Source organism: Anastrepha obliqua, chromosome 1, assembly GCF_027943255.1.
Source record: "Anastrepha obliqua isolate idAnaObli1 chromosome 1, idAnaObli1_1.0, whole genome shotgun sequence".
NCBI classification, from domain to species: Eukaryota; Metazoa; Arthropoda; class Insecta; order Diptera; family Tephritidae; genus Anastrepha; species Anastrepha obliqua.
In genome coordinates this window covers 179432247-179458734 of record NC_072892.1, presented here as the reverse complement: position 1 = coordinate 179458734, position 26488 = coordinate 179432247, and the positions used below count along the sequence as shown (strand labels likewise).

At 38.5% G+C, this 26488-nt stretch overlaps 1 protein-coding gene across 1 annotated transcript in view; it reads right to left on the bottom strand.

The window, feature by feature from the left end:
* LOC129242380 (uncharacterized) overlaps positions 1-26488 on the bottom strand; it is a 329060-nt gene that overhangs the window by 279294 nt on the left and 23278 nt on the right. The window contains exon 2 of the mRNA XM_054878991.1: positions 16391-16522. The gene's annotated coding sequence lies outside the window, so the exon portion shown is untranslated. The remainder of the gene's footprint in view (positions 1-16390; positions 16523-26488) is intronic.

Here is a 26488-nt window from a genome sequence, read left to right as displayed (position 1 = left end):
TTTGTTGTTGTTCTTGAAAAGAGTTGAGTATTTCTATTCAAATAATCTTAATTAGCAACTAGCGCCGCTTTACTACCACTGTTCTCATATAATGTCTAGTTTTTTTTTTTTTTGAGTCAGATTCATTTCGTGAAATCTCTATGCCTGAAATTTCATTAATGAGCTGTAAGGAAAGCTTACCAAATCGGGGAAGCCTCTAGCTGGACCTGGACATTCGCATAAATGGATGGACAAGACTATCTTTCACACCGTTCCCACGACAGTCGGTTCTTCGTTACCAGAACGACCCGGACTTATATCCGGCCAAGGACTTTCACTTCAGCAGCATTCCCCGTAATGTATGGGGAATGTTTATGATGTTACAACAACAACACCTATCTTTCACCCCCTCCACCTGACAGCTTCTGCAGATGGAATTTAAAGGAAGGTTAAGTCTGGCTGCATGATCCGCTACCTTCCAGTGACTTATAAGGGTTAGAATGATGAGTGAGATTCTTGGGCGGACGCATCCTAACAGATCATTCGTCCTCTGGATGTTGCACGAGGGTCATTCTTTTCTCTTGTTGTAGTGCATGCAGTTAATTGGTTCCACCTTCTTTCGGCTAAAGCATAGTAGCGTAAAGTAATGGATATTTTTATTGCCTTGAATAAGGTAGATACTACTACTGCCTCTGTTATGTCTAGTGTCGAACTTTTTCTTTCTACATAGCTCATCGACTATCTCATTACCCTCTAATTTCCTATCAGCGGGAACCCACACCAGAGTAATTTGAAGCCAATGACCAAGCAATTCTAGTTCCTCTCTACACTGTGAATCAAGTTTGGATGAAATGGAATTGGAATCTAAGGCCTTGATATCTGCTTGACTGTCTGAAATGATAGTGGCTCTTGGGCCAATTTCTTTGTAGTGTTGTAGTGATTTGCATGCTTCTCTGATTGCTAATAGTTCTACCTGGACTGCGTGTCAGGAAGTCAGGAAGTTGAATTGATGTTGATAATTTTTCCAAATAGATGTCAGCGCCCATTCCACAATTCATCTTAGAACAGTCAGTGTAGATTTCAATGTCGAATCTACCAATCCCTTTCCTTTTCCTCAATTCGGCTCTCGGGGGAAATCGTACTGTAAAATCTTTTTTGAAGTTAAAGTCGGGGATTAGTCTGATTTGTTTTTGAGCAGTGATGGTCCCTATATGAGGATCTTGCTGTGACCGTACGATATTGTTGGCAAGCTTTTTATGTATGTCTCTGCGTCTCACCGCGCTGCACGTGGCGATTATTTTTATGTGTAAGTCTAATGGTGAGATGTGTTAGTACTTTAAGCGCTTCAGTACGACTGGTGTTAAGCGCTCCTGTGGTTAGGATACACGTTGACCTTGAAATTGGATATCTTTAGTTGAAGACCCCATTTTTTACCCAACATTCTCATCGTCGTGTAAAGTCCTATATTAGCTTTCTTCAACCTGTATTCTACATGAGGCCTCAAGCTGAGTTTGGTATCTAGGGTAACTCCTAAGCATTTTGCTTGTTGGACTAGCGTAAGACTAGCGCCGTTTAATTTTGAGAGATTTAAGGTTGGTTTTCTTAGTGAACAGCATCAGTAAAATTGTACTTGGGGTTACACTTAAACCACAGCCTATGGCCCAAGAGCTCCTTCCATGATCTCCCACTCTACGAGTGTGAATTAATTTTTTCAGCTTATTTAAAGTATAAAAACTAGTACCTGATCGGAAGAATTTTTTCTTTTTTGTTGAAAGTTTGGAATTTTTTGAACAAATTATGGCTTTTAGCTTGGTCATTCCTTTTACCACCCTTGAAGGCAAGAATGATAGATTTACCAGGTTCGGCTATTAACTATGGTGAAAGAGACAATTGTGCGAACAACTTCGGCTGCGACGCCGCGGATGATTCGCCAGCCGATTTCTGCACACTCGCTTCACATTTCACACATAATCACACACTCATCCAATCAGTCGTAGTTCAGACGGCAACGAAGTGATGTTGTGTTTGTTTTTTTAGTATATCACAAATACAATTTCAGTTTTTTCGTAAGTGATTCCAATTCTTTTCCCAATGCTTAAAGGTATTTAATACTTATCACAATTTCAAGTATGCTCGGCTGTGGCACAAACAAATTACAGTAAATCTCAAATCATAAAAATCCGCGCTGTACTTTGAGAGCTTACCCCTATCTTCAATATCAAACTCCTTTAATAGCACAGATTGGCATTTTAGTGGCACAGCAATCGTAATCAATCTTTTAACGCTTCATGTCTTACTAAAGTAATCATAAACAATTTTATTTTTATTTAATTTTTTTACTTCCACTTTTTTATTTTCTGCCGTCTTCTATTTGCCTATTTCTATAACGGTTTATTGCTCATACCAAATTACATCCAAACAAAAGTAGAATATTATGTTAAGTATTTTAGCAGCTACACGCGCCACTTTTCATCTCAAGCTGCTAGACGGTTCCGACCTTGCTCATTTTATAGTGTCTGTCAACCCAACAACCCATCTTCATACAAGCATACGCACATACATACTTAGGCATATCGTGTTACAATTTGTTTTTGTTTTTTTTTGTGCATTTTTTGCTATTCATAAAGACACGCAGCCATCGCGTTAGCAAATCTATACCGTCAAGTTCATACTTGCATCTATAAAATGCACAAAAGCTTGACAAACTTGACAATACTTGCACTTCAAATATTAACGCAGGCATACCCAACTATACTAAAATACAAATGTGTATGTGTGTGTGTGTGTGTAAGAGATGCCTGCAAACCGTGTCATTCTCTGTAACCCAGTTCACGCCAATTATAATGGATTAAACTTTTACTAGCGAGGGATATTACATTTTAGTATTGTTGGAAATTTTTTTTCGATGCGGTCAGGCAATTTAACAGCTGAAGCTCATTAAATGTAGTCCAAATCAAATGTGCGGAAAAACTTTTGACAATTTAAGATGTTTTTTTCTGTTCAGTATTCAAGATCAAATAATCTACTAGGTCTTCATGGTCAAGTAGTTTAAAAAGTTCGGTAACGAATTGCCAATAGACGGCTTTCAATTTAAGTATAGCTGGCAATATTCAATGCATCTGGTAAAGCTATATAGCGCTCGAAAAATGGTTAGTACAAATTAAATTTAAAAAATAGGCCAACGCATTTCATTTAATTTGTGACCAGTTGTTTCTCTTGGATATGGTTGAAACTTTCTAACACTTCAAGCAAGTTGGCAGCTTTCTTACTATAAAAGTTGGAAGATTGCAGCCCAATCAGCTAGTAATAATCTATGAAATTTGTGGGCATAATGGGAGTCTGGAAAAACAGCTGTGAAATAATTTAGAAATTTTTGTTCTCGAAATTCAATGTTAAAAAACACGTTCTGATAGGCCATATATTGAAAAAGTCAAAGAAATCAAGGAAAAAACTGAGAAAGGTTGTTTCTGAACGAAACATTCATCCATCACCGAAGAGTTTTCAACCATACATACATATATTGAAAAAGCTTAAAAGGTGCATATAAATTCGATGTGATCCAGGACTTCATATGTAGTATATTGGTTCCGCTATTACCAGCAACAACGATATGAACCTTGAAATCAAGCGGAGTATAAATCTTGCCAACAGGTGCTACTTTGGGCTAACAACACTCTACAAGACGCTCATCATCCCGGTGCTTCTCTGTGGCGTTGAAGCCTGGATAGTCAAACAATCAGATGTAGACGCTCTTGCAGTTTTCAAGAGGAAAGTACTTCACAAGATTTTTGCCCTGCTCGCATAGATGACAGTTACCACATTCGAATGAACCACGAGCTATAAGAGCTTTACGGAGATATTGATTTAATCATACGAGTCATGCTGCAGCGACTACGGTGGCTAGCTCAAGTCGTCCGTATGGAAGAAGAAGGTGTTTGTGACGGGAGTTGGCGGTCAACGGCGTGTCCGGTAGAAGAACTAAATTGAAAATGACCTGGCTTCTTTTGGCTTAAGAAACTGGCAAAGGTGTGAGATATTATTCGCCTGGCTGTAACTCGGTAATGCGTCGTTACGGACAATTAAGTAAGTAAGTACGATAATATAAATAAGCTGTGAAAAACTTCATGAATCTACTTAATTTCCCATCAGTGAAGCTCGGCTGAAATGAAATCTAGCCATTGTAAAACGACTGACAAAGCAAAAAATGGACTAGCATCTAGCAAAATTGCATGAAAAAGAACTTGATAAACTGAAGCTTAGAGTCAAGAAGTGTTACACTGAGTATTCAAAGGGAATGGAATGGAATAGTAATTGATATATATTAATTAATAATAATATCAAGTAATTATTATCGCTACTAACAAAATTGGACGATATGAAGGTAGGCAATTCAACTTAAGCGGTGAGAGTTTATCAACAGATCACGTTGCGTGCTCCGTCATGGCAACGGTAGCTGATTTGTCTGATTGCCGGGTAAGTTTTAAAACATCCATCATTTAATCCTGGTTTTTAATTCTGATCACTTCTTTCGTCCTCTAATAAAGGACTTTAATGGAGCGAAGTTGGATCCAGTAGGGGCCTGCAAAATCCACTAGAATCAAATTTTTTGCACCAGCCTCTCAGAAGTTTTTCATTGATGGAATAATGGCTAGCATACTGAATAATGGCATACTGAATAATGGCAAAGTATTAAATGAAAATAATGACATTATTAAACAAAGAATTGCTATTACTTTCAAAACGAACTGGACGAAAAAAAGTGGGAACCAAATCAGCTGATCAGTCAAACACAAAATAAATGGGCAATGTTTTAAATTTTTTTTGTTTTTTTTTTTTTGTTTTGTTTGATAGTCTACCACTACTTTTGACTTATACACTCCCATATATATAAGTACATAAAGGGTTTTCCAATAACAGGTGTTATTTTGCATAGCCCGCTATTTCGGTAGATGTCACTTTTGAAACTGTCATTTTTTTGACATTTGACAAGTAGAAACTACGCCATTAATAAAAATGGAACGATACACACTTAAACAACGCACTGAAATTATTAAAATTCACTATAAAAATGGTGAAAATTTGGCAGAGACGGTTCGTAAAACTCGAACATTTTTGGATTATCGTGAAGCACCTTGTCGGACCGCAATACAGAAATTGGTGAAAAACTTCGAGCTGTTGCGACAAGTTAGTGATGAAGAACAAAACCCGTCCACTTCGTTCAAGAACAGCGAAAAATATTGCTGTTGTAGCCGAAAATGTTGAAGAAAACCCAGGTTTGTTCATTCCTCAGCGTTCTTTGAAATTAGGCTCTCCACAAACGTCATTACACTGTATTTTGCATAAAGATTTGGGTCTTAAGGCTTATAAAGTCCAGTTAACACAAGAACTCAAGCCGAAAAATCATCTTGAGTGATGAGGCCCATTTCCACTTCGGTGGTCAACAAGCAAAATTGTCGGATCTAGGGCTCAGAGAATCCAAGAGTTATTGTTGAAAAGCCTCTCTATCCTCAACGTGTAACTGTTGGGTGCGGTTTATGGTCCGGCGGAGTCATTGGACCTCACTTTTTCGAAAATGAAGCTGGAGCAACAGTTACGGTGAATGGATTGCACTATTGAGAGATAATTAACGATTTTTATGGTCGATATTGGATGGTATTGATCTGGACAACGTTTATTTTCAACAAGACGGCGCTACGTGCCACACAAGCAACGAAACCATTTCAAATAACACCTCTTATTGGAAAACCTTTTATATGTAAGTAGTTTCAAAGGGCACATAAGACCATGAGGTTGAAGTGCACACCTCAAATAAATCTGAGTCTAAGTAGCTTCAAATTGCGACGCCCTTATATCTTTTAAGTTTTTTATTCGATTATTACATTTTCCATCAATGACTAATCTACAATAAAACTTAATATACTACCTTTTGTAGACTTTAAATGAAGGAAAGTAAATTGATACACTGTACAAGAGTTCCCCTTTTTTTTTTGTTCCCTTCTGCCAGAATCCATTTTCTTGTTGGAAAACCCAACCACAACCCAGACCCACGCATTCTACTGATGGCTTCAAATGTTGTTCCAACATGTGTTTATATTCATATTGGTCCATTGTACCTCCAATAAAGATCATCTTTGTAACGCCAGGTGCAGCTATAGCTCCCCAAACCAATCGGTAAATAAAACTTTAGATCCATTCCCTTGCCAATATGTGGCCGTGCAAACTGTAACCGAAGACGACGGTTTTTCTGAAATCAAAAGCTTTTTACATAGTGTTCTACTGAAATATCCTATTATTAATATATCTCTTAATAGTTCTTGGATGAACACTTTTTCCGAATGTCTCGATGATATATTGAACCAATTTCGGAGCACCAATTCTCGGATTTTGGTGGATTTCCCTTAAAATGGAGCTTAAATCTCTTCTGTGTAATAGCAACGACGATCTATCAAATGAAATTTTCAAATAACGGTACTTCACAGGTACTTTTTCAATGTTTGCTTTACTCAAATTAACCAAAACAGATGGATGTATGTATGTAAACTTTCCTCATATCGCTTTTTTGTTGTTTTGTTCATTTCTTTGTTATAAAGCAAGTGAAATAATTTAATTTTTGAAAATTTGTGAATAAATACGAGTTCCGAAAAACTACTATACTCGTATCAAAAATTTTTGCAATTATTGTACACCTTCTGGGAAATAAGAAAATATTCCGCTCTATGTAGGCTTAAGTCCTTTGCTGTTTTAAGTATCCAACCCAAATTGTTTACTGGGCAAATGCTACTCAACCATGTGATATGTCGTATGCTCTCATCCATCCGTTATACAAGCACTCATATGCTGATGTGCACGCACACGTTCATGCACAAATATGTGCGTCCCTGCAGGGAAAAGTCAAACTAGTAAGTGGAAGCATTCTAGTTCAGATACTGATCTTTAATGGACGAAATCATACCAGGTCATCATTGACCAGAATAATACCGGTTGTAGATTATCAATTTATCCGCAAATTAGTTGATTTTTTAGATAAGAAAGTTTAAAATTCGACTATGGACACATCAATTTATGGCGATGGTTTTATTTTTGGTTAGGGCTGAGTCAACTGTCACTGCACAAAATAGGCTAGAGGTATAAAGGCCTATCTGTCTCTGGATCTCGTCCCTGTTAGGCTGTAGCGAAATTAATGCTGTGGCGTGAGAGGCCCGAATTACTAGATTCGTGCATAGGGGTGTCCTCTCGCTTCTTCTTTGGCTAGTAGCTATTCACGAAGTTCCAACTTGTTTAAACAGGCGTGGGGTTAAGATGGCAGTATATGTCGATGACTTGGTCCTACTGGTTTCAGAAACCTTTTCCTCAGTCATGGCTGAAATTTTGGAAGGAACATTGGCTGTACTCAGTCGATGGGCTGCCAGCAGCGGTCATAGAGTCAACTCTGACAAAACGGAGTCGATGACTCTAGATTAAGCAACCACACTCTCGTCGGAAGTTAAGTATCTTTGTTGAATACTTGAGCCTAAACTCCATTGGAAGCTGCACATCGAAAATCGAGTTAAGAAGGCCAGTATAGCTTTCGGTAGTAGAGTAAAATCTATGTTCGGCAAATGCATAACTAGATATACAATTTAGTGGTTCTGCCAATTTTGACGTTGATCTTCAAGTTCAACCCAATGCTGCTCAGAGCGCTACTAGGTTGAAGTAGGTTGGCCTCTGGAGCCAATCTGCTGTAGGATATGGAAGCATTTTGAGGATTCTTCTCCTTCCTCCTCTGTACTTCGTACAGATCTCTCCATCCGCTAACTGGTTTTTGAGGGTGGTGCTAGGGCTATATTTCTAAGCAGGCTTAGTTGGAAGAAGCCAATATTTCAGTCTCCTTTAAATTACCGAAAACTAGTAGTGTTTTGGAAGCAGAGGTCTTCGCGATCCTGCACGCATGCAAAATGCTTAGGGATCGCTATTGGGAGAGAGATATTTATATCTTTTCCGATAGCCAATCTGCGATTTCTTGTGGTCAACTCCTGTAAGGAAGAGATCAAACGTTTCGAACGTGCAGGAAACATTTATCTTATTTAGTTCCAAGCCATGGGAACATAGAGCGAAATGAAATTGCCGATGAGCTTAACAGGAAGGGGTCGACAGAACCCCTTTTAGTTGACCCCATATCAGACATCTGTGTCCCTTTGACCGTTGTTAAAGGGAAACTGCACAATTTCTTTCTTAAAAAACCGCAAAACAGATGGAGTTCTATCTTTTCGTGTGACATCTCCAAAAAACTTTGACCTCAGTACGACAGAAGAAGGACGCTTAAAATGCTTGGAATTCCGCAGGTTTTCGCGTCGTTACAAATACCCCTTGCTAACATCTAAAAACAGAAGAACTCAAACTGGTTAAATTGAAAAGTGTACTTGTATTATTCTAGTTCACAACTACTACTATTTTCCCTACAGGGTTATTAAGGGCATACATACATTCTTATATGTATGTACACATGCCTGTAAGTGTATATGTAGTCACATAACCATATCAATGACAAGTGGCAATGGAATGATTTTATAGATTCATTCTTATTTTGATACATTTCTCAGCTGCTCGCCACAATTGCACTTCCTGCTGCTCTTTTTCATTTCCGCGGCCACGTACTTACTGAAATGTAATAAATCGCTCGTTACATTTTCCAACACTTTTTTTATATATCTATCAGCAGCGTTGAAAAATAAACAATTACGTCCGTAAAAACAGTGTAGACAAAAATTATGAAAACAAACAAATGTTGCTTCCGCAGCTTTTATTTCACTTTCCTTTTGCATTTGCACATTCAGAAAAATTTTAATTTTTTCTATGGAAGTGTGAGCATGGGAGTGTGAGCACGTTCATATGCATGTATATGTGCGTATTAAATTAAATATAAATTTTTTGCACATTCAGCATTTCTAAATGTAAATATTTTGCATAGGAGCAGCTCTGCTCATGTAGGTCAGAAAATAGCAAAGAATTACCGCAGTAAAAATCCTCTGGTTTCAAAATATTGAAAAACTTTCTATGCTTTTTTTTCACAACTATCCAAATGGCATGAAATGTATCCACCTCCATAAAAACATATCAGCCTATAACATTAACTTTTTGTCTAATTTGCTTATACCAGGTGGCGCAAAATTAATCATCCAATTTTGTTCTTAAATAATTTTTTACTAAATAAAAAAAATTAAGGGACCAAAAATTGTAGTTATGGAGTATTTCACTGAGGACATTGCCAAACTTTTGATTCAAATTGTTGATTTTAGAATCTGTTCGGGCATCTTTGGAGGCATCAAAGGTTCAAGAGTCGATTTGGTCTGCTCTTGTAGAGGTGTAGTCCAACATCAGTAGACCAAACTGCAAAATGTGTATTGAACGATTACACCCCAACACATATGGAATATGGCATCGTTCAAACGTCGGCCAAAAAAAAAAAATTTACAATTTGCAATGACTCGGTTGCACAGATCAGATTGAATTTGTGCAATAGTCTGGGTTATACTGATTTTTTTTTTGTTTTGTTGAGTCCATGGCTACAAAACCTCAAAAAAACACTAACAAAACCTCAAAAGCGGTCCAAGGATGAGAAAAACCCCGAGGCCAAATGTTAGCGTGCACAAAAATCGTCGGTTACGTCCAGGAGGGCGCTGAAGCTCTGTTGCAATGCTGACCAACCAACGACTTCGAAGGAGGCGTTGATGGATTGCTAAATAATCAAACGGCATTTGCCCGTGGCATTAATTTACCTCCATTACCCCAATAGGCAGATGACGCCGGAGTAGTGGAAACGAATCGACGCTAAAAGTTTGGAAGCGATCATTGCTCAAGTAGTCAATGAGCCAGAAGGCACATGTTGGTACATGGATGTCAAGATACTCAGATGTAATAATGACACGACACTGAGCTATATAAAGTCAGTGGGTCCAACATTGAAGGGTATGTGAGATGGTGCGGAACAGAGAATAGTCGACAGGGGCGACATTCCGTGTATAGCTCGTGCTAAGGTGCATGTAGCGAGCTGGGTAAAACTGGAAGACGCTCTGTTGCTATTTCAGGGAAAAAATTCTGGCATCCCTAGAATGGATGGGAAACTGCTCCACTCAGGAAAACTGGATGCGAAAGGGTATCTCAGGATCTTATACTCTAAATAAACAAAGTGGCCGAGGACTGGTTCTACCGTCGCTCCGGTAAGATGTATTGGGGCACGGATAACGGAAGCACGGATACACATGCGCCTTAAGAAGCGACACCCTAAGGACGACAACGAAAACACTTTAAAGGCCGGCGAAGCAAAGAGAGATCTTGGACTGGAATCCGTGACTCCTCTCACGCTTTAGAGTGAAGATACGGAAACAATGGAGCTTTATATGCATAGAGAATCACCAAGCAGTTATTCCCAAGTCACAGAGCACTGATCCAAATAGAGGGGAATATTCTGCAGATTACCTCCACCATAGTAGGACGGCATCGGTAGAACTCCTCCTCGTGAGGAAGGAAGTTACGATGTGGCTCTAATACAAGAACCTTTGGATATCTTCCAGCAACAAAGTATCTGGATTAGAGTCAAACAATTTTCAACTGTTCTACTCAGTTATGGTAAGGAAGACCAGATCTGCCATCTTAGTGAGGGAAAATACTAATTCTTACTTTATTTCTAGATTTAGCACGGATGACCACCTGGCGGAGATAGCCGTGGAGGGGGACGAGGAACAAAAGATCTTCGCCTCCTGCTGCTATATGGCCCATAACGTCGAGGCGCCACCCATGGAACTACAGCACCTCATCAGCGGTGACTGAAAGTCGTGACTGGCTAAATGATGTCGTCCGAATGGATACAAAAGCTGCGGCTCTGTAAGTATTCGATGTGGTACCAGCTGATGGTAGCAAAGGAATAGAAAGGCTTCCTGCGGTGTAAGAATCAGTCGGAGAAGGACTTGGCTTCATTTGGTGACAAATGTAGTATCTCTTTTAAAAAATTTGAGCTGCTAATGAATCTGTGTATAATTTATTTACTGTTCTTTTGTTTTATTACTTTTTTCCCCAATTATTAATTTTTATTTATTTCATTTAAATATTTATTTTTAGTATCACATTTATAGCAACTTTTTATCCATAAAACAAGTGCACCAAGCGTTGAAATTGAATCGTTATACCCGTTGTCATTTTTATTTATGGTCGATTGGACGCCTAGACTGCGCTTTCGGCGCGGCGATATTTTTTTCATTTCGACCAACGTCAACCTGCACATTTTTCGGCTGTCCCACATTTTTTAACATTTCACCAGTTTTTATGCACGAGAGCAGCTGTCCATAAAACAATATTTGCTTGGCAGCAATTGGGTAGAAGTAAGCGGCAAAGAGTAAAAAAAGGATTGCGAACATTATTTTTGTGTGAAACTACACTTTCTTATATTTATTGTTTTTTTTTGTTTTGCTTTTTTTTTGTACTTTCCAATTGTTTGTTTGCGGAAATCCGTCTGCGGTTTTCCTCTCCATTACCACGAGCTGCAATTTTTCGCGCCATTTATTTGCAGCCGCGCAACGGAATAACAGCAAGTTGCAGCAACACCAATACATGCACAGTGCATACATACATACATATGAATTTATGTCTATCCAAAACCGCTAGGCTTGATTCTTACCTTGCTAAGCCCCTTCTAAACCTCTTCCTTCTCATTCCCTAGCAGCAACACAAAAGTTCGATGCATATCCCCCATAAAGCTTTTGTACTTTCATCAGGCCTGCATTTCTTATTTTCTTCAGTTTTCCATTTCTTTGCCATTTGATACGCTTGCTTGTAGAGATGTGTTGTTATTGTTGTTGCATCTCACTTCTATAGCAAGTTTTTCCTGTTTCTACTCGTACTGCATGCATGCAGGCTGTAAATTTCCACCCAAGATTTGCTTTGTGTTTTCCATCTATCAGATTTTGAAATATCCAGCAAATTCTCCTCTCTCTCTCTCCCCCTCTCTCTCTATCTCACTCTCTCTATTTCATGATTTGTTTGCACATTTACCTTTACTGGCAGCTTGAACGTCTATTTATCGAAAGTTGATACCCAAGAGTGAAGGCTGAGTGTTTAGCATCCGAACTGCGTACATGCACACATATCCACACCAATACATACACACTTAGCAATGGTATGTGCACAACGCTTGATTGGAGATATCAACGGAAGAGTGGCAAAGGCAGGTGAGCTTCAGAGGTAAAACAATGCTTACAACACTTGCAAAACTGACATAAACGTTTGCTGTTTGCTCTTGGTGAGGATTGAGGTGACCAGAGGTGCATAAATGATACAAAGTTGGATTTTGTAATTCTTAGGAAATAATTACGGATTATCTTGAATGCCAGTGGTTGTTAGTCTAGGTAAAATAGGTAGGTAGGTAGGTGAAATGGTTGAAATACTAGTCTGGCATTCCCCAAATAGCGCCGTTTCGATGCTAATTTGAGGCCTTCCACAAACAGATATCTACAGCCAATCAGATGTTGATGCAGTGGAGAAAATCGATGGGATTTAGGTTGGCACCCTGCTGCAGGCTGTCGAGAAAAGAGTATCGAGTGACCATAATCGTCTAGCTGCCGAGCCCGGACATTTACAGAGAAGGTGCTCAACAGTCTCCTTCTCTGAACAGTCCCCACAGCATCTGCAATGGGGATTAAATTATAAACCCAGCTTTTCTGCGCATATGCCAATAATACAATGACCAGTAAATCCTGCTATGAGTTTGGAAATTGAATGGCGTTGAGTCCCCAGGACTATCTGAGTCCTCCGTCTATTGTACTAGGGCTACGGGGTTTTCACAATAGCACATGAAGAAATGGAGCTCCATCATTGTGCAATTCCCATTTAACAACAGTCAGGGGGATGCCGATGACCGGGTAAGAGACCTGTGATACTAATTCAGTCGACCGCTTCTAGGCAAGCTCATAAGCAATTTCATTTTTCTCAATGTTCCTATGTCCTGGAACCCATATCAGAGCAATGTTAGCGGCACACTCAAGCGATTTGATATCCTCGTTGCAGGAGTTGACCAGACCTGAATAACTATTTGCTACTCTATGTTCCTATTGGCTCCCACCGAAGCCGATGGGTTTGTGCGTGATGTTGATCTCTGGTTCGTTTAAAAGCTCACTGTGTGAAGCTCACGTGAAACATCAGACGCTAGAAAATGTTTTCTGATTATTTATGTCGATGACTTTGTAAATACAATATTGTAGAAGCGGAAATGCTCACAAACCTTCCATAGAATCTCCCCCGAACCTAAAGCGACAGCGTTTTTGGATTGTATCATCATCCAAGTTTCTACGCCAAACATCAGGAAAAGCAATAAAAGGATGATTTGTAAAGAATTCTTCGAGTTAATACTCTACTGTTCGGTCTAAAGTTGCACTTGTTGGCAAAGAGTACTTCTCCATTTATACGAATACGAAAAATTCGCAGCCAGTTAATATCTACATTTAATAACTCAAGCGTAGTGAAAAGTAAAGAGCCAAATATCTAAAACTTAGCCTCGCTCAAGAAAAATATCAGAAAAGTAGGTGCTAACATGCTTCCATCTTCCATCCTTTAAACAAATCTGAACAGCTACTTCAAATAAACTCGAACTTATATTGAGCCAATGGATATCCATCGGACAATATTCCGTTAAGAGATCCAGATTAATGACTTTGTAAGTCTTAAAATTTCACTCAGGCATCGACAGATGGCAAAGCCGTGGGACATTCCATGTAAGCATTTATCACTCCCTAGGCTGAGACGAAGCTTATTTTGCCTATAACAAATTACAGACAGCCAACCTTCCTCAGAGGAACTGACTCATGGGTACTCTGTCTTCCGAGCTCATTTGTGCCGTTTCCTATATAGTTGTCACGTCATAGTTGTGATGTCATCTAAAACCATGGAAATTCTGAAGCTGCCGCTTACCCAGCTACCCAAAGATGATATTAGAATCATCAAATTCGAAAAGAAGTTCGGAATTGAGCTGGGCGACAAGTTAAAATGGAGTAAACCTGCATTTGAAAAGAAACTCCAGGAATATACCCTGCACTGGTACATAGATGGCTCGATAACACCAGAAGGCATAAGGGTAGGAATATAAGGCCCCAGAATCAAGTAAATATGCCGATGGGTAGTTTTCCAAGAACCTTCCAAGCGCAGATGTATGCGAACTGTCTATGTGCAGTGATAAACTTAGACAGAAATTTCCGCTTTCTAGACTCTCCTGTGAGATTAAGTCCTCACTGGTCCTTGAGTGTTTCGAGAAACTGAATCTATTAGAACCGCAACCGGTTAATTTGTGTCCCAGGATACAGGATATAAGTGGAAACGAAGTAGCGGACGCATTAGCGAGAAAGGCTGCGGCCTAGCCATTAAAAGGGCCTGAACCCTTCCTTGCTATGGGACAACACACCATTAAGAGTGAAGAACTAAAACTAAAGGAGGTTAGCTGGCACCAAACTAAGACGCGAGGCGAAATCCTTATTTGGAGAATAAATTGAGAATACTCACGGGCATTCTCACAGGCCACTGCAGATGGCATAGTCATCTGCACATGATCGAGATTTTTTTTTTCTTGTTCCCTCCACTCGGGCGCATAGGAGCTCAACAAGACTCAGTCTTGCGTTGGTTTCGTTAATCTATTTTGCTTTCTGACAGGGAAGGTGATTAGCCTGCCGCTACCAGTCCTAAGTAGTGGAAATGCCCACCTGTCGTTTCTTAGGAACAACGCCTTCTTACTGCTTGAAGCGCCATCTGTGTGTCACATTTTCCTGCCAGAAGAATCACACAGATGCTTGAGGACTTCGCTAAATTTTAGTGTGTCTGCGCTATTACCGCGATTGCCCGCTTCCTCTTGCTCGGAAGGATAAGGTTGTTGGGGTTGAGGATTTTTTTTTATAGAAACTGGGAAAGTGGGTAAGTTTGGAAAATGCGAGGACCGTGCTTTTTGTGGGATTCGAACCTATAACCTCTGGGATGGCAGTATAGTGCACTTACGCTAGACGACCGAGGCCGACATGATCGGGATATGGTCCGCTAATTCTTGTCGTTTCTGCGACCAATATCAGGATACTCCAATGCACTTTCTCCTTAAATGTAGCGCTATAGCGCAGAGAGGGTTGAGACATCTCAGTCCACTCCAGTCACGCTCAAGCCAACCCAGCTCTTTCCTGAATTTTGTTTTAAGAGAACAGTGTCTGGATGAGGTACTGTGATGAGCAGAGTACACAAAAGACCATGAGGTCGAAGTGCAAACCCCGAAATAGCCTAGCTATCTTATATGAGCTTGCCAACGAAGTACTCAAGTACGACAGAAAGGGAAGTCAGGCATTCGCCGACTATTTTCTAAATAGCTAGTTTAGGGCGTTAAATGCCGCCTTTCTGACTTTCAGATAAAAAAAATTAAGTTTAATGAAAAGCTTCTTGGCATGTAATTTGTCTTTTTTTATTTTGCACGAACACTGGTTTATTAAAACTATATTTTTTACACTATAGAAGTATTATTAAAAAATTAGAGGGTTTGCATAAAAACAACAAACATCAGGCCACTTTAAATTGCCTAGGAAAAGCAATTTTTAAATTTTCATGAAATGTGAGCCGATGTGCGAGTAATCTTGAAGCTGCATTTTGACAGCAACACAAACGTCACAAAAACACCTCAAAATAAAAAAATTCATGTGTAGCGACTACATACATACATATGCACTTATATGCATAAATGTGTGCATGCAAGCGCTGGCATTTGAATATTGCACATGCGACTGTAAAACAAAACCAGAAAAAACCAAATGGCACAAATTTATGCAAAAATACGTTACGAGTAATGTGGAAATTATGATCACCGTTGTTTCACCGGTTTCGACAGAGTTGTTTTTTTCAATTTTTTTTTTTTTGTTTTTTTTTTTAGACAGCTTGTAACATACTTTAAATGCCAGTTGGTTGGTATTTTTCTCTTTTTTTGTTATAAATCGCAAACCTTTTGTATTTCGTAAATTCTCGCAATCAATAAATTTGTATTTCTTTGTCGCTATGGAACTGCAATTTAAATTGCACAATGCATTTGAAATATTTCCAAACAAGCGCAATGGTGGGTTGAAGGGAAAATTAGATATTTAAATGTGGGTAATTTAAAAGAAGTCAAAAATGTGAAGTAAAATTACAGAAACGTGCATGCAACAATTATTGCAAAACTATTCCTGAAGTAGGAAAATTTTGGGAAAACTACTCAACAAAAATTCCGGTTCATGAACTGGTATTTGATGGAAGAAGTCGAACTAGTTCCAAAGTGGTTAGAATTGTACCAGTTGCAAAGCGGTTTTTTAGGGCTGTTTAAAATATTTATAAAAGGTTATTTTTCTTGCTATTAACAAGAATTATTAAAGTTTAAGTTAATGAAACTTACTTGTATTTATTATTGTTATACTCAGTCAACTGCGCAGTAAATACAAAAAATCCAACTCATCATTCATTTAAGGATTAGCCGTGCAATCCATTTAATTATGAACTATAAGGAATAGAGAATTAAAAGAAGAAACTATAAGCAATTTAGTTTTAAATTTTGTGAAATGAATAATTTGTAAAAATAAAATCATATGAAGTCAAATAATAAATTTAAGAATAAAAAAAACATTTGTGTAATAATTTAATTTATGTATATATAACATTTTTGAAATTTTCTTTTACCAATTTTTATTTACTTTATCAACTCGCCCAAAGCTGGTGATTTTCACCACAAATTAGACTATTGCCTTTTGTGCCTATAGTGACTCTAACTCAATACAGTGCCTCATCACAGCACCTCATCCAAGCCCAGTTCCCTTATTAAACTTAACATAGAAGTGGGTTGAGCTGAGCCTAAATGCCTTTCTTTTGGCTGCAGTTGGTCGTTGCATTCAAGGAGAAGGTGTATTGGAAGCTCCGGTGGTTGGTAGCAAACACGGCAAGTGTGAGTGGACCATATTTCCTTCCCTCAATCCTATGCAGATGACTGCGCAATCTGCAATGGCCTGTGAGAATGCCCGTGAGTAGTCTCAATTTATCTTTAGGGACGGTTATAAGTTTCCTAAACCTAGTTTTAAAGATTGAATAAAATAAAAGACGAAGAACCTCTGCTGTAAAGCAAGCTACTGCTCAGGTAACTAGTTCGTAACTAGTACATTTGTTTTAAGTTTCCTAACCCAGTTTTAAACATTGAAAAAAAAATAAAAGATGAAGTACTTCAACTGCAAAAAAAATTAGTTCTTGGGTGACTGGTTTGTAACTAGCACATTTGTTTTGAGTTTCCTTAACCTAGTTATAAACATTGGAAAAACAACAAAAATAAGACAAAATACTTAAGCTGTAAAGCACATTAGTGATAAGGTAACTAGTTTGTAACTAGTGCATTTCACTATAGGGACGAGAGGAAACGTTTTTTGTACTGTTTTCTTTTTGTTGATCTTCGAGTATGGGTGAAGTTTTACGCTGGAAAAAATGACTATGCCCTTTTTTCCTGGTAATTTGGAGTTTGCAATAGCTATTTTTAACTGGTAGAAGACCAATGCCGAGAATGCCACTTGGCATTGCTTCGCACATCGCTTTGCGCAAAATACTCATTTTAAGCATTGAAAAAATAGCAGATGACTTCAGCTCTAAAGCAAACTAGGACTAAGGTAACTAGTTCGTAACTAGTACCTTTGTTTAGATCTCCTAAACCTAGTTTTAAACATTAAAAACACTAAAAGACGAAGTGCTTAAACTGTACTAATATAGTACTAAGATAACTAGTTGGCAAATAGTACATTTTTTTCAATTTCCTAAACCTAGTTTTAAACATTGAAATAAATAAAAGACGAAGTAGTTCAGCGGTAAAAGAGAAAGTAGAAAGGTAACTAGTTTGTTACTAGTACATTTCCCTATAGGGGCAAAGCGAAACCTTTTTTGTACTGTTTTATTTTTTGTGGATCTTCCAATATGAGCAGAGTTTTAAGCTGTAAAAAATTACTATGCCCTTTTATCTGGTGATTTCGAATTCGCAATAGCAAACATTCGCGAATATGTATTGGTGTCTCCCATACTCGCACACACAAATATCTGCTATTTGTGTCATGCGAATGTCGGTAAGTTGATTAATGACAACGTACAGCAACAGCGTCGCTCTAATCACAATTAACAAAAGGCCAAGTGGCATTCGTGGAATGTCATAAAAAGTGTATTTTTATAATTTTTTATTGCATTTGAAATGCGAAATTAACGATTCTTACGTTTAATGTGGTTTAGATTGCACGTACGAATACAGGAAATTGGAAGAAGGGACAAAATTTAAATAAAGTAATTGATTATCGTTAATATATGGCCAGTCTCTTTTAAAGGACTTTGCCTTTACATTCTCACTCCATTCATACACAGAATTTCATTGGTTTAGTCTCTTAGGGAAGGCGCCATTCGGTATTGATATTGAATGCCAAAAGTCGCACGGAGCTAAATCAGGCGAAACTATATAGGTCGAGTTTTTGTACGAAGGGTCACAGACAATGACTTTAGTTTGAGATGGCGCATTAGCGTGGCTCTATAGTCAAAAGCCATAAATCTGACATTTTTTGCCAAAAACTAAGAGAGATAGTTTGCTCAAAGGAGAAGAGGACTTTCTTGGTAGTGAAATTTAAATCCGTTCATTGTGGTGCCATTGAAGGTTGTGAGGGAAAGCAAAAAAGAAGGATAGGTAAGAGCGATATATGAAGAAAGACTACTTGCAATAGTGCTATACACTTCAAGGTGATAATAAAATTCAATGAACGGCTCATATTCAAAATTGCCATTTCGTATGTGTAATTACCCTGTGGGAGTTAAGATGCGTGAAGCTTAGTCACGCGAAAGCAGGTCACCTGAGGTGATTGCAGTTCATCCGATAGACAGCTGCCAAAAAAGAGGTTTCAAGTAATACTAAGTCTTATCGAAATGCATGTCTAGCGAACAAAGTGCTCTAAGCTAGAATCATTGTAAAAATCACGAAACATAGGCCAGAGCTAATTACACTAATGAAGGTAATAAAAGAAAATGTGACAACGAGATTAATGATAATACTACCAATAGAAGAAACTTTCTCATAAGCCAAGGAAATCCTGAACAGGTATTATACAAACTCTTCATCATTGATTGGAACTATCCACCACTGGTTTTGTCAACTTCAGTGCGACTGTACCAGCCCAAGTGATGCTGGTCGTTCTGGTTACCCAGTTGAGGTCGCCACGACGATACGATAAAATATTTGAGTTAATAGTAACCTACAAGTCTGAATCAGAAAGACATCATTCTAATTAATCCCAGTAGTATAGCTCTGAGTTACTAAATTGAGCGGCGACATGGTTGGGAGACTTTCAATGCAATAGCTGAAGTATTTCCTCCACTATGTAACCGGTAGCACCGTCTTTTGCATATAGTGACAAGTGTTTTAGGACAAAAATTCAAAATAAGTCTTAAAATATAGTCCATTTGTCGCTGGCGCAAAATTTTTATGAGGGTGAGTCAAAAAGTTCTGAGAACTGGAGGAAATCGCATTTTCAACTCAAATTTAATATTCCGCTTGTCGAGAAGTTTATTTCAAATGAGCACTCTGATTTTCTGACTGATCTATTAGGTAATACAAAAAGACGCTTAAAACGTTTAAAAGTGGATTTCGTGAGATCAGTAAGCACTACTCTTTGCGAGAAGGAGTCTTCTCATAACCCAAATCTAAAGACGCAAAAACTCCAATGGCTAATTGGCAGAAACTCTGAGCTATCAACTCAAAATAAACTCCTCATTTACAACCAAGTGCTATGGTCTTCAATTATGGGGATGTACTGCAAAGACCAACATCGACATTATACAGCGCCTTTAAAATAGAGTAATCAGGGGAATCGTTAAAGCTCCCTGGTTTGTGCGTAATGAAGATCTGCACAAGGATTTAAATTTAAAAACCGTCTCAGACACAGCCAATCTCTGTGCAGTTAAGCATGCTGAAAAGTTAAAAAAACACGTTAACGCAGAAGCTTCCGTACTAAGCGATGAAGCAACTGTAAAAAGGAGATTAAAAAGAAAGAAACCTCAAGACTTAGTTGTCAATATTGTTTAAGCTACACTTCCAATTGTGAAATGAAAATTACTTATTAGTTTTATACTAGGTGTAATCTTTATGGAATATAAATAAAAATTTATAACATTTCAATAAAAAAAAAAAAATCCTGAAAAACGTATATAAACTCTTCACCATTGATTGGAACTATCCATCATTGGTTTTCTGAATGTCGGTGCGAGTGAACCAGCACAAATGACGCTGGTCGTTCAATTGAGGTCACCACGCAGAAATGTGGGTATGTGAAATAAGGAAAGAGAGTACCAGCAAATTCATTGATCCCTCTGTTTTTTATAATTACTTGGCTATATTGCGTTTACTCGCATCTGGCAACTGGGAACAAACTCAATCGGTTGACAACTGCAATAAAGTATTCGTCGAAGATCATACGCTATCCGTGTTCCATAGCCGTCGGTCGTATTTTGAGGTCATCGATAAATTGAAGAAATTGTGGGTGAAGCCTATACGGCTAGAAGAAGTCTATTATTATTATTTCCTATGATTCCAGGGGAGAACAAAGTACCACACCACAATGATGGAAAGTGAATTATTATTTTAACGAATATTTTTCGCTATTTCATTTCACAAAAACTCATTGATCCAAAATCGTTCGAAAACTGCAAACCAAGTTCAATCAAATCTGCAAATCAATGGCAGTAAAAAGTTGCCAAATTCTTAATAATAAAGCATCAAAAATTCAACAGAGCCTTCGAGTATAGTTCGAAATTTTGGCTGTTGAAGTGAAATAGCAGCCAATCAGTTGCTTGTATTGAAATAATTTTTATTTTATTTGAATTTTTTTCAAACATTTCTTTCTCAAATTCTCCCAATCTCTCCTCAATTTTTGCTGCTAGTCCTTCTAATCCAATGGCAGTAACCTATGTATATGTATATATGTATGTATGTTCATAAATAGCATTTATTTAGCTTTCCTTGACTGCTTGGCAGAAAAAAAGCCATATTTCACTCCGACTTGCGATATGCCATGCCCCGCCCCACTTTATTTGCTGCGCCAAAAACTTCTACTGACATCAATATATATGTATGTATGTATGTATGTACGTATGTGTGTGTGTATTTATGTATATGTGTAGAGCAATTGACCAGTGACTGTAGCAGCAGTCGCATTGTAGAGCTTTAGACGACCCATCTGTCGCTTCCACGCGTGCCAACTGACGACAAGTGAAATTACTCACGACGGCAGCAAGTGCCCTGATGCTACCAGTCCAGTTGCTGACAGTTGCAGCTGTGAGCGTTTTTTTTTTCTTTCTTTTTCAATTCAAATGCAGCTCCCTCATTTTAGTCCCTTTTCTTGCTGAATGCAATGTTGACAGCAAATGAATGCGTTAATGTCGCTTTGAGGCTATGAGATTTCTTTTTCGGTTGGTGCCTTGTGGCTATTAACGGGTCATAGGCAATTGCAAGCAACAAAACAGTTTGATTAATGCGAAAAACCTCTGGCGAAATCGTAAAAGTTGTTGCGAAGCATTGTCGAGTTTCTTAAAGTGTTTGAATTGTAGTAGATTCTCAACAAATGTAGTAGATTAAGGTCATGCGAGAACGATACGTGAAAGTTCATATGTAGAATGAGCTGCTAAAATTAAGAAGAAATTGTCCATTTAAAAATCCGTAAAAAGAACTGAAGTTGAGAGTGATGATATGAATGCTTCATGCAGCTTTTAAGGAAAATGTTAGCACTAATTGCCAAAACCATCGTCATTAATTAATAGTCAGTCAGTACTCGGCATCTATCACTTTAATGACAGCGGAAGAACTGATTGGAAGGCATACATACTACTATGACAGTATTTAGCACCACGACCTGTAAGATCTATTGTAAGATCGAGCTCCTCCTCCTTTTTGTGGTGTGCGTCTTGATGTTGTTCCAACAGCTTCAAACCTACTCTGAACGGTAAAACTTTTTTATGAGGAGCTTTTTCATGGCAGAAATGCACTCGGAAGTTTGCCATTGCCTGCCGAGGGGCGACCGCTATTAGAAAAAAATGTTTCTTCATTTTGGTCTATCATCGTGACTCGAACCTACGTTCTCGTTAAATTCCGAATGGTAGTCAGGCACCAACCCATTCAATTACGACGGCCGCTGACTATGAGTAAGGATAATTTTGCTTCAGTTTTTATGGTTGAGTTCAGATTAAAGTGAGCGCATCTTTTTAGATTCACTTAGATTTCCGCTAGAAATATATTTAAATTCTACCGCGGTCCGCAGACACCTGCCCCTGCACCTTCCTTGAAAATAGGTTCCTCAAGAGAGATCCGAGACCTGCTCTCATATTCTGGTTCATCTCGTAGGTATTAGATAACTCTTCTCAAGTTTTTTTACCACCCAGTTCAGTCTTGAAACTTTTGTCAAAACTGAACATCGATATCAGCTTATCATTGAGATCCCAGAGGTTAGTTCAGTAAGAATATCAAACTTCTTGGGATTTTATTGAATGTTTGAGCAAATATGAGCTTTGGTTGTTCTTAGGATAACCTTCTTCGCTTGGGATTTTGTATGAATGAGAAGAGGTACAAACTCGAGAAGAACTCCCATTGATGTCTTGGAGCATATACGGATGACTTCTGTTATTGGTAACATGAAACTCCACCACACCATTCTCGTATTATTTTTAGTAATCTTCCAACTCCCACATTAGGCTCTTAACCACAAAATATTAAAAGGGGAAGAGCCCCTAATCTTTATACTAATACGTTTTACTCTATCATGGAAACTTTTTACTCCTTAAAAGTGTTCGACAATCCACTGAGTCTTGCGCTATTCGATTTCCATCTGCTTCCTAAGCTGATACCTGCGTTAGAAGGAGGGAAAGCGGCATGCGACCTGCTGCAGTTATCAGAATATAGCTCTCAGCTCTGTTTCGAACCGGGAGCGATATGCAAATTATAGCTCATCAAGCCCTGCCAGTACGGTGTAGTCAACGATCGTCATCGTCTATCCCACCTAAGGGTAGATACAGAAAACATCCAAAGTCCAAAGAGCAGTGTTAGGCGAGTGGGTTTAAGAGAGTAAGTGAATAGATACGGGGTATTTTCGTATGCCGAATATACATATATTGACTATGTCGGTGTCGATTCTGGATAGGTAGGATTTTAATCTGCTGCAATACCCAGAATGTAATAGAGCCAAAGCTATGGGAGGCAGCTGAGGCTCTTCGCATGCTATAGGTAGTGGTTGGACTCTCATAATTTTGTTCGATCCGGAATCTCGTCAGTATAGTCGAAGAGATCTAACTTAGCCTCCAGAAATCCAAATAAAATAATAGAAAATAAAAATAAATAATTGGCACGTGTCCTTCTGTTAAGTGTTTGGTCGTGCTCCTCCTCTTATTTGTAATGTGCCACTTGGAGAAATACACTGGGAGGTTTGCATTTTCCTGCCGAGGGGCGACCGCTGTTAGAAAAAACTTTTTCTTCATTTTGGTGTTTCACGGAGATTCGAACCTACGTACTCCGGATGGTAGTCATTCACCAATTCATTCGTCTATGACGACCGAAAAATAGCGCAGTCCCGTTATTTAATAGTCAGTTTTGTATATAAAAAGCATGATATGGTATTACTTGCGCTCCTTTTGACTTTTGTAGTTTAGCTTAGATATGAAGGATGCAGCCCCCTTTTTATGTGAATGTCTAAAGTAAATAATGTCAAACATCTTACAAAGACAAGTCTAGTCTTTCGAAAAACAGAATTTTATATAAAATTGCCCGTGAGTATTACATAGTTTGGCAATACTGTTATATTGTGTTTTTAGTAAATCTACTCCACGCCTTTCAACCAATTTAAAACCGATATTGGAGTAACTCCAGTTGTGTAAGTCTACCAAGCGGTAGACAGAGCCGCTGTCTTTCAATAACGAATCAAAAAAAAATCTAAAAATTTAATAATATTGGAAGGACTTTAACACAAAACACTCATACATTCAATCATTCGACGTTGTCATACAAAGGAATTCCATACTCGAATGCTAAGCTAGGAAGCTACAGACAAACAGATATAAATGGCACTCCTAACAATGCAGCAGGAGCTTACGAGCATTTTCAATAGTCTGGATAAGTTAGTATGTTTATTTACTCACACACACACACATGCATACATACTTACATGTGTAAAGATGCTTCTACTTCATGCCGCAGGATGGTGAATTGAAAGCTGTGCGGGCGACAAATGCAAGCGACAGCACAATTATAATTATCGCCAACAGCAAAAGAAAGAACAAAACGTAGAAGAAAAAAATGTAAGAGATACCAACACAAAGAGATATGGATAGATATTATGAACACAAATACACTTACATACGATTGTAAACGTGCGCTATCCATAGTGATATGCTCCTGGTGAGTAAACTGGATTCGAGCTGAAGACCCAGTAGGTATATGGGGCCAGGACTAGTTAGGATTTTTTAAACTTTTCTCACAAATAGGCTTTGAATTCAGCAATTCTGTACGTTACCTTCCCGATTTTTTCATAATTTGCGATCAATGCCTAAGTCAGTAAAATTAGCTATTTCACGCTCTATTAAATTCTCTGTAAACCCGCATGAGGTTCCAATATATCACAAAAAAAGATAATCACAGCATTGTCCACTTTTCAATAATACTGCCGGAAAACCCTTTTCCATTAAGAACCATAGATATATGGTAAACTTTTTCTGAGCAGAATTTAACGGTCTAAGCTTAAACAATTTTTAGTTTCGGCAGTATTTCGCAAGATGTCACTTGACTCATCAAAAATCGATTATTTAGGCCTTACTTACTCCTATACCATCCGTGTTAGTCTACCTTACGGGCACAAGAGCTCATGACGTTTCGAAATGACATGTCGAAATGCAAACCTCACAAAGTATATATCTACTCTACCTTACAGTTATAAAGAAACCCCATTAGACTTTTTTCGAGTTCTCATGAGGAGTTTTGTTGTGTGTATAGTCTAGACACGAACAAGACTCTATAATGACAATCGCGATATAGAGACATAAAGATGGGCCTTGCGTATTGAGTCCACAATTGGGCTACTCCAGGGTTAGGCCGAATCGGTTGATTTAATCGCTCTGATAAAGCAAACATCGTAGAAAAATATTTAACGACGTGTTTTCTGTAACCTTTTTGAAAACAAATCAGCCGAAGGTTCATCCTTCATAACTTTTAAATAAGTACTTAGCTTAAGGAGGCCTAGGTGGGTGAAATGGGGACTCACCAAGTAGCACTGAAGCGCCGTTTTGATACCACTATGAGACCTTCAACAGGTAGACATCTACAGCCGGCCACAGCTGTTGATTTAGTGAGGAAGATTGATGGGATTTAGATTGGCGCACTTCCCCAGACTGTCGAAGCGGAGAGCTCCCAGCGACCTTAATCATCTAGCCGCCAAACCTGGACATTTACGGAGTAGCGCTTTCTGGCAACAGTCACCTTCTTTGGAAGGTACCCAAAGCTTCTACTATGGGGATTAGTGAGGGGTGAGTGCCGATCGTCCAATGACCTTACAAGTTTCGAAATTGAGTGGCGTGGAGTCCCCAGAACTTTCTGATTCCTCCGTCTATTGTACTGGGGCCACAGGGTTTTCGAAATAGCTTACCAAGAAATGGAAGTCCATCTGTTCTCTGCTTTTATAAGAAATAAGATATGCGGCTCCCCTTTAACAACAGCCAGGGGTATGCCAATGACCGTGTAGGAGCTTTCTGAGACTAATTCAGTCCCCTTCTTGGCAAGCTCATCAACAATTTCATTTCACTTTATGTTCCCATGTCGCGGAGCCCAGATTAGAGAAATGTTACCAACCAAGAGGTTTGACCTCCTTTTAGGGACAAAAAAAAGGAAGTACACATATGAAACGTTTGTTTTTGGGCTCTGGAGCTCCAGACAGTACTTATCAGAATTCGATAGCCTCTATAGGTACTTGCTTTTAAAGAGCAAATATGGCCGGCTGCCTAATAAATTGATTGAAGCCAGTTCTGACCACAAACAACTGTTAGGTTCACATGGCAGCTGAAATCTGTAGATAAAGACAGACAAATCACATAATCACAATGATTAATTTATCACAAATATTCGATCAGTAACTCGAGGGCTCTTTGGAAAGAAAATGATTGCGGAAAAAAATATGTGGGATTGACGAACGAAGGACTACCAGAAGTGGACATAACTTATAGATTATTAGTAAATGCATCTGACCGAACGAAAAGGGCTCGGAACTAAAACGTTAAAAAAACGGTCATTCTTTTTCAAATAGAAGCACAGGACAGGTCAGACGCGTTTGTAACATTAAATTAAATAAAGATTGTAAACGTTTAAACCGATTTTTATTTGAACAACAGAAAATGAATCCCACATATGTGTTTAGAAAACCCAAGGAGAGAACAACTCGAAAGACAGTTGAATTACGCCCTGTTG